This window comes from Anser cygnoides, chromosome 24 (assembly GCF_040182565.1).
Source record: "Anser cygnoides isolate HZ-2024a breed goose chromosome 24, Taihu_goose_T2T_genome, whole genome shotgun sequence".
NCBI classification, from domain to species: domain Eukaryota; kingdom Metazoa; phylum Chordata; class Aves; order Anseriformes; family Anatidae; genus Anser; species Anser cygnoides.
Genome location: NC_089896.1, coordinates 532,081 through 544,356, shown reverse-complemented (window position 1 = coordinate 544,356; position 12,276 = coordinate 532,081). Strand labels below are relative to the sequence as shown.

The 12,276-nt window shown below is 41.9% G+C and overlaps 2 protein-coding genes across 7 annotated transcripts in view; both read right to left on the bottom strand.

The window, feature by feature from the left end:
- Positions 1-12,276, bottom strand: part of PTAFR (platelet activating factor receptor) — a 32,461-nt gene that overhangs the window by 4,979 nt on the left and 15,206 nt on the right. The window contains exon 3 of one of the 4 annotated variants that reach the window (XR_010826491.1): positions 2,934-3,047. The exons of the other annotated variants lie outside the window; for them this stretch is intronic. The gene's annotated coding sequence lies outside the window, so the exon portion shown is untranslated. The remainder of the gene's footprint in view (positions 1-2,933; positions 3,048-12,276) is intronic. 4 annotated transcript variants of the gene reach the window in all.
- The window catches only part of EYA3 (EYA transcriptional coactivator and phosphatase 3), a 57,229-nt gene that overhangs the window by 43,454 nt on the left and 1,499 nt on the right, over positions 1-12,276 (bottom strand). The gene's annotated exons all lie outside the window — the stretch shown is intronic.

Sequence of the window (12,276 nt, the reverse complement as noted above, 5' to 3'; positions counted from 1 at the left end):
GCAAAAGAGGAGTCTAAGCTTCTTCTGTTTTCCAGTGGAGCATTTCGTGGCAATCTGTCCCGTTCTGCCACACTACGCACACGCAGGGTCGCAGAGTTCAGCCGAAGTGATTTAAACCCTCACCCACCCAGAGCAGGATTTCTCCCGGCTACACGCTTTTACCCTGCCTACTCTGGGTGCCATCCCACTTTGGTCAGAGGCGCAGCACCTGGCACAGTGGGATGTGGTGAATACCTCCCACCCCGACATTTTCATTTTTTAAGTACAAAAGGAAGAAAAAGAGAGAAGAGACATACTAACATTACTATACACTGCACAGCTACCAAGTGCTTTTTATTCTGCAGGTTCATCACCTGAGTTTTAATCTTCAGGCAAAACAGGCTAGCCACCAGCTCCCACACAGGGCACGAGCTGCCGTTTGGGCAGAGCTTTCTTGTTCGATAGGAAGCTTCTTGACAACCTCCTCCTTCCCCCACATGCCAGCATCCTCATATCCAACAGTGATACTACTTCATCGGCCAAGCTGCCAAAACACTTTCAATTTGAAATCCAGACCAGCCAAACTAACTTTCTGCCTGCACCAAGAAAGCAAACCCAGCCCTCTTCCCATTTTTACGGGGTCTCTTTGGAAGGGCTGGCAAGAACAGGCGCTCACCTCAAGTTCCGAAGAATTTCCCATTTTGTTTTTAAACAGCCTGAATAAAGATCACAGGAAATGACAGCATCAGTCTGGTTCCTGGGTTGGTTTGTAAAATAATGGCTCCTTAAGAAACTGTCAGGAATTGAACAATTCTGAGTACTACGCTTCATTTTTCCTTCCTTCAGGCAGAAAGAAGAAGGTAATGCTTTACAATGCTGTACCATTACAACGATGCAAACAAACTGAATGAGTAAACAGATGCCCTGGCCTGTCAAATGGTCTGTCTGGTAAGCTGGAATACAAATTCAAAAAAATTTAAAGACGGTAAGAAGAAAAGCGAGTCGCAGCATTCACTACAGTAACGCAGTTCCAGTGGCGTGCAAAGACAGAGAAGAAAGAGAGGCCCATCTAGGTGCCCTCCTCCACTAAGGACCAAAATCCAAAGCCTTTGATTTCACACGCGGACCTACAGGAATTGCTGTGAATCTTCACATTTGTTAATTCACAAATATCATATTAAGGCCACACATTCAGTATCTGACAGTCTTCCTGCAACTGCCAAGCAGATGACAATACGGGCATTATTTCAGCATTTGAAAATACAAATGTAAGAAGAGGGAAAAAGAATTCAAACTTCTAACTTCACAATGTGAAAGCCCCAAATCCTGCTTAGTAAAATTATCAACAGTCAACTCCTCAGGGAACAGTCTTGCTCTCCAGCACAATCCTTAAAACCTCTCCCTAATATCCATCTTAAGGGCACCATACAATAACTCATGCTTCGGTCTGTTAATTCCACCTTCACCCTAAGTACAGTTCTCTGACGTGTTCCTTTTTGTAACAGCAGAGAGTAGCCATCAAAAAAAAAAAAAGAAAAAAAAAGGAATAAACTTAATGAATGAAAGCTGTGCTACACACCAGCCTGCTGATTTCCTATCTTTAACAATTCAGTGGATCTCACGGCAAAGATTTATACTCAGCTATTCCTCATTCTCCATGCACACACCCACACACAGAGATACACACACACACAACACACACAGATATTTCCAAAATATTGTGAAGAATACCAGAGAATAAACCGTGAGATCTGCTGGATTGTTTACTGCTCTCTATCCATGTTCTCTTCACATCTTTATTAACCGGGGAAGACTCGGAATAAAACCCTGTAAGAGTTACAGGGAAGGCAGATTATACGCCTTATTTCTGAAGGTACGAGTGGCCATGACAAGCACATAAACACAGCTCCGTAGGACATCAGGTTCATGGTTTGATTAAAATTTCATAAACTAAAAAGGGAAGGAAAAAGCGTAGGATCTAAAAATTGAGAAAAATACTGAACTTAAACGTGGCAACAAAAACAGGCATTGTTTAGGCTAAAAATGGATTTCATTAATAGGAATTTTCATGTTATTTTTTTAAGCCCCTGAAGTGTTATTGACACGAAGCCTGTCTGCAGTTCAGTTAGCTTGAACAATGACACACAGGCAGCTTGGCTGCCCGGTTCTTACACAATTCTGTTAAATTTGATTTTGAAACGTAACAGGGAAATTTTTAATGGGGAACTGTTTTCACAAAAGGAAAATTTGGAAATAACAACTTCATCTCTGAGAAAAACAACTCCCACTGAGCCCAGAAACAAGTGGATGATTTCTTCTCGTTAGATCTGACATCTGCAGAGCCCACACGGAACAAGAACACAGAAGTGCCATTAGCCTTTTACTTACAAAACAAAGTACAATAATTTACACACACATAAGAAAAGTAAAAAAGTCAATTAGCTCCTCTTTCCACGAGGAAATCTAAAACTTTTTTTTTTAGATAACAATGAGGTTATCTAAAACATTTTTGTGTTTTAGATAAACAACAATTGGGTTGCAAATTTCTGGAGGTGCAGCTCTGCAAAAAAAGAAAAGTGATGCTTGTCTTAAGAGCTTTTTAAAACAAACTTTCAGACAATAGAGCATATTAACTTCCATTTCTAGATGCCACTTTCAACACATTAAAAGAGATTTGTAAAGTTACTGAAGCCAAAAAATACTGAACTTTTTAATCCTTTATCAGTCAGACAAAAAGCCTGCATTGTATTAACCACAAAAAAGGCATTATTTACATTATGCAGCTCTAAACTTTATTTTCAATAAGAGATTTTGTGCATACACATCAAAAATTCATACAGCTACTACCACACAGTACCAGGAAATTAAGCTAAAGTTCCGCTAGACAGAAACTGTTTCAACACTCAACTTTCACCATTATTTTGTTAAAAAGGTTTTAACTATAGTAAATTTACCTATTTCTCTTGTTATTTTGCATTAGAGGCAGCCATGGTATTTATCACTGTGCAATCAGTTCTGCGGACATCTGTAGCTATTTGTGTCTTAGCAACAACAGTTGCTAGAGTAACCTGCTCAAAAAAATTAAAGAAAGAATAAAGTACCGGATATTTGAGATTTTTTACTAGGAAAAAAACAGTTTAAATGACTGTGTTCGATACTCAGCTGCTCGGTAACAGCCAGGGCTTCTAATTAAGCATAATTCTTACGCCATCTGCTCCACAGGGCACCAGCCCTGCCGGCAGAGGCAGGTGGGAGCACGGAAACACCCTCCTGGCCAGAGCAACGGCCCGCCTCGCCCGAGCAGCGCAGTCTCCAACAGCAGATGCCACCCGCGGGCAGTGCGCGCGCAAGCCTGGCCGCCATGCAGGCCCCTCACGCCCCCCGCCAGCAGACCCGGCGGTAGGACTGCCGGGGGACACAGAATCACACAGAATCGTCTAGGTTGGAAGAGACCTGCAAGATCACCCAGTCCAACCTCCGACCCAACACTAACAAGCCCTCCACTAAACCATATCACGAGGCTCTACATCTAAACGTCTCTTAAAGACCTCCAGGGATGGTGACTGTGTCACTATAAAGGCGCTCTCTGTCAATTTTTGAAAGGTCGTATCAATCCTCAGAGGTCACTGATAACTGAAAAATGGCAAATGTCACGTTCAAAACAGGCAATAAAGGAAATGCAAGCCAGACGGAATTGCTTTAGTGGCCCAGAGGACTGCAGAGCAAATTTACATGGAGACCATTCCCATGCACGTGAATGGCAAGAAAGCAGCTGGGAAGAGCCATTGTGGATCCATCCAAGGCCAACAGTTCCTGACCAACCAGACTGCCTTTTCTGATAAAATGGTGGGCTCCATGGAAGAAGAGAGCTGCTGACTTCATTTCAGTAATGCAAAGTCCCTCAGCAACCTTGCAGCCAAACTGTGCAGGTATAAACTACGGACAGACGACACAGCAGATGAAAAACCGTCTGGACTGCCAGATTCAATGTAGGTGAAGTGCCAGGTGTAGAGCCATGGAAGGAAGGAAGAAGTTTTTAGAGCTGCTTAGTACGGCAAAGTGACACTGGAGTAACCTCAAACATTTTTAAAGTTTGGTGCTTTGTTTCGTGAAGCAACTTCTTGGGCCCAAAATCTATCCTTACTTCTGTTGCTCAGTGCTACTGTGCATGGGGATAGCGTATATTTTGGGGGGGAGAAAGAAGGAGCGTGTCCAGAGAAGGGCTACAAGGCTGCTGAAGGGCCTGGGACACAACTCCTGTGAGGAGCAGCTGCGGGAACTGGGGTTGTTTGGTCTGGAGAAGAGGAAGCTCAGGGGAGACCTTGTTGCTCTCTGCCTGAAAGGAAGGTGTGGGGAGCTGGGGGTCAGCCTCTTCTCACAGATAACCAACAACAGGCCTAGAGGGAATGGCCTCAAGTTGTGCCAGGGGAGGCTTAGGTTGGAAATAGTCAGTTAGCTATAGACTGGTCAGCCTCACCTCCATCCCTGGAAAGGTGATGGAGCAACTTATCCTTAGTGTTGCCTCTAGTCTTATCAAGGATAAGAGGGTCATTAGAGGCAGTCAACATGGCTTCACCAAGGGGAAGTCATGTTTGACCAACATGATAGCCTCTTATGAGGATATAACCGGGTGGATAGATGATGGAAAGGCAGTGGACGTGGTCTATCTTGACTTCAATAAAGCCTTTGACACCGTCTCCCACAGCATCCTCGCAGCTAAACTGAAGATGATGGGGTAGCGAGGTGGATTGTGAACTGGCTGAAGGGAAGAAGCCAGAGAGTTGTGGTCAGCGGGACAGAGTCGAGTTGGAGGCCTGTATCTAGTGGAGTTCCTCAAGGGTCGGTACTGGGACCAGAGTTGTTCAATATATTAATCAATGACTTAGATGAGGGAATGGAGTGCGCCATCAGCAAGTCTGCTGATGACACTGAACCGTGAGGAGTGGCTGACGCGCCGGAAGGCCGAGCTGCCATCCAGCAGGACCTTGACAGGTTGGAGAATTGGGCGGGGAGAAACTTAATGAAATATAATGAAATATAATCCAGGGAGATGCTGAGGAAACTGGTCTTGTTTAGCCTGAAGAACAGAAGCTGAAGGAAGTAACAGGAATCTAATTGCTGTCTTCCACTGCTAAAAGAACATCATAGAAAAGACGCAGCCAGACTCATCTCAAGTGCCTTGAGAAAGAGGCAATGGTCACAAATTGTAACAAGGAAAATTCCAGCTGGACCTAAGGAAAAAATTCTTCACTGTGAGAGTGGGTCACACTGGAGAAGTGACCCACAAGGATGGTGACATCCACCCTTGCACATTTTCAAAACCCTGAAACCTGGTTTCAGAAAACCTGGACAAGACCCTGAACAACCCACCTCCTGTGAGCAGAAGACTGAAGCAGGCAACCTCCTGAAATCCCTTGTAATCCAAAGCTTTCTGTAATTCTGTCCTTTCACCAGCTTTCCATTGGTAGTGAACCTCTCCTCTAGACTTGGGAAAACTTAGCTTCTTTAACAGAACTTTGTCAGAGGTTTTTTGAAAATCAATTATGCCTATTGCTTTCATCTATCCACATACTTGCACAACTCCCATGGTTTAAGAAGGTGGAATTTTCCTCTACATAATCCATGCTGACACTTTTCCAGCAGACTGCATTTTCCAGTAAACAGGGATTTTGTCTTTCATAACTCTTTATCATCTCACTGCTGCTGGAAGTCAGTCATCTGTAGGGAGTTCCCAGGGTATCTAAAGCAAAACATCTTTAGCAGTAACATACAAGGAATTCACTGACCTTCTCTGTGATGGCCTTATCACACGCCTCAGGTGCCCACTCCTTGAGCCCTGATCACCAAGCAGTCCCACACAATCGCTACCTGACTTCCTTCTTTTGATGAATTTAGAGAATGTTTTACCACTGGTTTGAGCTTCCTTTTGCAAGGTGCTCTTCAATTTCCTTTTTACCCCTTTTAATTCTGTCTGCATTTCACCTGCCATGTTGCAGATTTTCCTGGTCTCACCTGGGCATTCTTTCCATTTGTTAAGCATTCATCTTTTCCACATGATGGCTTATTATTATTATTATTTATTTTTATTTGGTAGCTTTCCCACTGAGCCACATAGAGATTCTGGGGGTACAAACCGTAATTTTTTTTTTAACAGCCTTCAAGCTGCATGTAGGCTACATTTTGTGCAGGCCTTTTTAAGCTTGGGGGGAAACTGTAAACTACTTAATTCATTTTTATGTATTTTAATTTCTTGAAGTTGAACATCCATGTGCTGAATTTATTTGGTCTGCTGTCCCCTTCTACCCAGTTACATCTAATTGTACTGTAGTTGCTATTACAACTGTCCCACTTATAGCTCAAAGTAGATCCTATGCACCACCACACTCAGAAAGATAGCTTCTCTTGTAGGTTTAACGTCGGTTGCTGTAGGAAGCAGTCATTCACAGAGTCAGAAAAATGTTCGCTCTGCATTTCTTCCTGATGTGCTATAGAATTAGTCTCTGTCTAGGTAGCTGAAATCTCCTCCTACTACTCTTCTAAATTTGCAACTTCTTTGATCTCATATAACAGTTCCTCATCACTATCACCGTCCTGATTCAGCAGTTGCCAGAAAAATCCTAGTAGTATACTTAAGGTCTGGGATCTTCACCCATACAGACACGTACTTCTCTTTTCCTGTATTTTTAAGGCTGTTACCCTTTACACAGTCCTTCAAGTACAGTGTTTTTCTCCCACCAGATTACCCTACTCTACCATTCCTGTAAAGCTGACATTGCCGCATCCCAAACATGATCTCCTTCCACTGTATCTCACAGATAGCTGTTGCAGTACAGTTAGCATTTGATGGCAGTCACGGTAGTTCTCAGTATCAAAACAACATCTGTAATCACACTTAAAATAATTGGCGTGATTACAGGATCTACAACTGATTAACGCTGTTGTGTGAAGAGTCACCTAGCACAAGAAAGAACACATTTCACTTACGATTCAACAACCTCAAACCTTATAACTGGCTTTATATTATCATCAACAGGTATCAAACAAACGTAGGCTTAGACGGTAAAAGATTAACTTCTATCTTCTCACCACATCTCACTGGCAAAATCCTTTTCCTTCTCTGCTCTTAGTAGGTCAGCCAAGTTTCAAAGAAGAATGAACTCCACAAATGGAAGCAACATCTCCTCTGTTAGGTATAATCTGGGCAAAGCGATATATGATGATTTTCTTCCCAATCCTGTATTAAAGGTCTCCTTTCTCCCCATTCTCTCTTTCTTTCCTGTTAGTTCGGATGCTCTTCAGTATGAATCATAATTAGTAAATGCTGTCAGTGACCAAATCAAATGCAACCTAAGAACCTATGACCTGATCCTGAGGATGACATGTATTATCTTTTATAAAAACAGAGAGAAGGGGCTATTATTTATTTATTGTATGTTTTTTATAGTTATTATTTTTGTAATGTTTACTTTTATTGTCTAACACACCTATTCTCCAGACTACAACAATCAATTAAAAACAATCTATACACAAATCCCCAAAAATAGTACAAAGTTTCTACACAGGCCTCAAAAGATCTTGTAGACGGGAAAACAAAATTTTCAGTTAAAAACACATTCACATTTCCTTTGTCTTCCCTGCTGTCTTTCCATCTGTTCTCATTTCCATTTTGTTCTTTCATGCCATCACTTCAAGAGTACTCAAATACAGTAACTTCTAAAAGCGATGTCTCGTTCCCATCAACTTTCTTCTCCAGAAAACAAAAAGTATATTTCTAGACAACTAAATACTGGTGACATGAACTTTCAATCTTTAGATCTGTCCTACCTTCACGCTTTCCCTTTACTATTGAGAAAAACAGCTTTTTCTCCCTGCATTCTTCCAAGTCTTCTTCTAAAAGTAGCAAAGAAGTGCATTCTGGCCAATATTAAAAAAACAAAACAAAACAAAACAGGAGGGTAAGAAAAAGAGAGTATGAATTATTGAACACTGCTCAGGCATCACGTAAAACAGGCCCTCTATCCTTTTGGTATGTACAAGTGTTGCTTGATTCCAGGGAGAAACAAACAAGATCATGAAGATATCTTCATTGCTATGGATATATTTTCCTTCAGACCTTATCATTGAGAATTAATCCCTAACCAGACAACAAATAAATCCTAGCAAAAATAGTGCTGTGTGTTCTGATATTTCTGATTATTGTAGACTAACATCTGGAACGCAAAATGAATTTGGGCGGATTAAGCACTATATCATTCTTTTACCAAGATATTTATAATTAGTTGAGTCGCAGCAAATGATATCATGCATTTTATTTTTAGCTGACACCAGTTGCAAAGCGAATCATGTTATACAAACTACCACAGAGGTAATCAAAAACCATTTAACCTTACGCTCTGTTAAGCTGCAATTAGTTTTGCTTAGCCATTGGCCTGGGCGATGAATGCAGGCACAACCCATTTTTGCTGCTCAGGGCGCCCGGTTGGCTGTAACTCTCGTGACTGAGCGCCCACTCCCAGCAGCGACTGATACGCCCCAGGTTTCGGCAGAACCAGCAGCGGCACACACCTTCACGCCTGCAAGGCCAGAGGAGAGCTCGCTGCCGGCTCTTCCCATCCTCCGAGCAACAGGACACTCGTGCTCTTTCTGGCACAAGGCGCAGACGAGGCGCAGCTCTTCGGAGACATCTTGTCCAAACTTCTGCAATGAGATCTCAGGAACTTGCCCAGCTGACAGGATAGTGAATTTTGACCAAGCATAGATGATTTATTCAAAAGGCTTTAGAAGGAAAACGAGAACAGCGAATATTTTATTTCAGGGCTTTTCTTACTGCATCTCAACAAGGAATTACCTTCTTGCTCACCACATGAAACTGGTAACCTTTGAGAAATAAAGCCCGCAGTATTTTCTACTGCCTTTTAGCTCCAAAAGCTGTTCTCATCAAGACACTCCCAAAGTGCCGTCTTCTTTGAGTTGAGCCTAAGCCATCAGTCTGCCAAAAAAGCTGCCTTGAAATAGTCCGCTTTTTACTCTCACCATTGCAAGAAGCAGCTGCATGACAAACACTGGATTATGACAGCATCAGCCTTTAAAAACTAATGTCTTCAGTAAAGACAACCATATGTTCTTTACAACAGCATCCAAAAAAAGGTCATATCGTTCAGAGACTAGAGAAGCTCAGCCAACAACTTGTTGCCGTTTTTTACTTCAGCATAAAGGTAAATTGTTTGGGTCCTCGAATGCTACAATACAGCTTAATAATTCAAAGAACTGTCAAGCAACATTTGCCATCTTATTTTAAAATGCTGAGAGTAGTGGTATCATTGACTTATGGTGACATTTTGGCTTCCTTCAGGTCAGGTAAGAGTGTTTTATAATGTTTTTTTTTTTAAGCCAGAAGAATTAATTTTTTCCTCATACAGAATGTCAACCTAGCAGCAGGCCTGGCATGACAGATAACTACTGGATAGAAAAAAAATTGACACAGTAGAAAAAGAAGAATAAAACTTGTGTGTCCATACAGTCCTCCAGAATACCAGACAAAGTAACAAAGTAGTAGTTTGTATTATTTTTGAGTCCCTTTATCTTCCAGAAAGGCAAACTCCCCTCCCTGTACCCCAAAAGTTCTGGATTGACAGGAAACGGAGGTTTAAAACTAATAAAAAGCAAGGCAATGGTTTCTGAAATGTCAAGAACTCTTACAATGGTATTGAACAAAACATGAGACACAGTGCAAATGGGACCAGACTTCTACATCAAACTTCAAAACCTGGAATCCACAGAGTTGTTTTCCTGTGACGGTATTTTTCCCCCATAGGTAAAAGAGAACAGCTATGCCTTTACCAGGAAAGGAGAGTGAAGATTTTTTTTTTCAGCAAACTACTGAAAAAATAAAGCCTACTTCAGAATACTTCCACGTGGTTTTCATAGAATCATCACAGAATGCTTTGGGTTGGAAGGGTCCTTGAAGACCACCTAATGCCAACCCCCTGCCACGGGCAGGGCCCCCTCCCACCAGCCCAGGTGCCCCCAGCCCCATCCAGCCTGGCCTGGGGCACTGCCAGGGATGGGGCACCCACAGCTCCTCGGGGCAGCCTGGGCCAGGGCCTCATCGCTCTCAGAGTAAAGAATTTCTACCTTCTCAATAATCTAAACCTTCCCTCTTTTGAAGAGTTTTGAACAGAGCTGTCATCTCTCTGCGCTGAAGAGTGATTAATCATCTGCTTTTGCAAATGATACAGGTGCTAAATACTGAATATGCCTTCTCTTCCCTGCTCATCTTAAATCAATCGTAACTAAGGAAGAATTTGTTAAGCTCTGTCAAATATAATAGCGCAAAACAATCGTCATGGAAAAGACGTTAGTATGAGACTATTTTGTAAAATTTTCAAAATGGAATTACACATGATAGTATGATATTTATAGAAAAATAAACCATCACCCAAGGTTTAAAGCTGCCATACACTTTATGTTACGTTCCAGTTGATGACTTTCAGAGAAAACAGGACTATCGGTATTTAAATTGAAGCAACACAAACTTCAAGTCTCAAAGGAAGCTCTTGGGATGTGAGAATAGATCGCTAGACATGGAGATCTCTCAAGAGGAGAAACCCATCTTCTGCTGAACTGAAGAACCATTCAATTGCCCCTGAAATTAGACAAGCCATATTCTTAATTCCAGTAGTTTATCTAAGAGATGAAGAAAAATCCCAATCAGATTCATCACAATAGTAGGCTGTTTTTCTAAATACAAATCTGTTTTTTTTAGTTGTATAACCCAGTTAAGAACTGTCCGGTGACATCCTGGGAAAGACAGAACAGCAGTGACTGGTGTCGTGTAGATCAAAAGGACACCATACACTGAAGAGCCTGCAGTGACATGCTGTGTTTTCTCACCTCAACACTATTCTAAACACCAGCTTTGTGTAAGGCATTAGAATAGGAGGGAAGCTGACCCCCTGCAGCAACACCTTAACTGAAGCTCTAGATGCGGCTGCAGGAAGGAAGAAAAGATGTGAAGTTCCTGCCTCAGGTACCGGAGTACCTTCAGTCACAGCACCCACGTGAGCCGATTTAATCGCTGCTAGAGAAGGGCCACCACAGAGAATACTGCTGAAGAGCTGCTTGTTTTGCTGCCTTTTAACAAATTAAAGGAAAAACTTCCAGACAAATTAGGATTAAAAAAAAAAAGAGAATAAATTAAGGATAAGACAAAGGAAGGAAAAACTGAAAAATGCCTCCCTCAACTTACAACTAACCAGAGTGTGCCGCTGGTCATGGTTTGGGTGACCAAAGAAAACACTCACAAGACGCTGCAAGAGACAACATTGCCTGGAGTTGGGTTGTGCTTGTAGACATTGCTGGGTAGGAGATCATACAGAAACCTCCTGTTGTTAAATTCTCATGGGATTACATTTAGGCACTCAAAAGTTTCCTGTACATCTCAATCCTGACAGCTCCTTTTTCCCTTGCAGAGAAGAAATAAAAAATATTCCTATTTCTGATAAGTAAGAATACAGGCACTGAGTTACTCATGCCCACCCTCAGACAGTATCTGCTGTAAATCTTGAAGCTTTATGCATTATGTGACTTATGCATGAGAACGCACTACTTGTCAGGGTTTTCATCCAATTACAAAAAATCAGTATGTTTTATCCAGTTTTACGTGTAACCATATATAACCTTCAGTACACAAAAGCTAGGACACAGCACGCTTAACTTGCTGTACAGGTACTCCAACCCGTTAACACAAAATGTGGAAACCCTTTTAATAAACTATTTGACATATTCAATTCAAAACTCATTCAACATCTCAATGTTTATAGGGCAAAGTTTTAAGAAGCTACAAATCCTTCAAAAGTCAGCAATTACTCGGGCATTACCGCAAGTTGCACACATCTGTGATGGGGAAGTGACGGTTCCGCAATCCCATCTGTCACACAAACAACACGCAGCGACCAGCGGGCCATAACTGCTGCTGCGGCATGGAAGAGCTGAGATAGAGGTAGAAGCCGCAGAAGGACACTGTGCAGTAGTTCCAGTGGTTTGTGAACTGCTAGACCTTAACCACAGCCACCTTGTAAATGGTTAGAAACGGGAACGTAGCTGCGTAATGCTGGTTGCGTGGTGAAAGCTGGAGTGCGGAACTGCACAACTAAGAAGTAATGTACCACGGGTGATTTTTTTTAAAAAGCTAACTTGATAGCTACATTTGGATAAGTCATTAGTTTTGCAGATTAAGAAAACTACAGTCTTTACGCATTTTTAAAAGTAGCTAATTACAAAAACAGTGACTTGAGG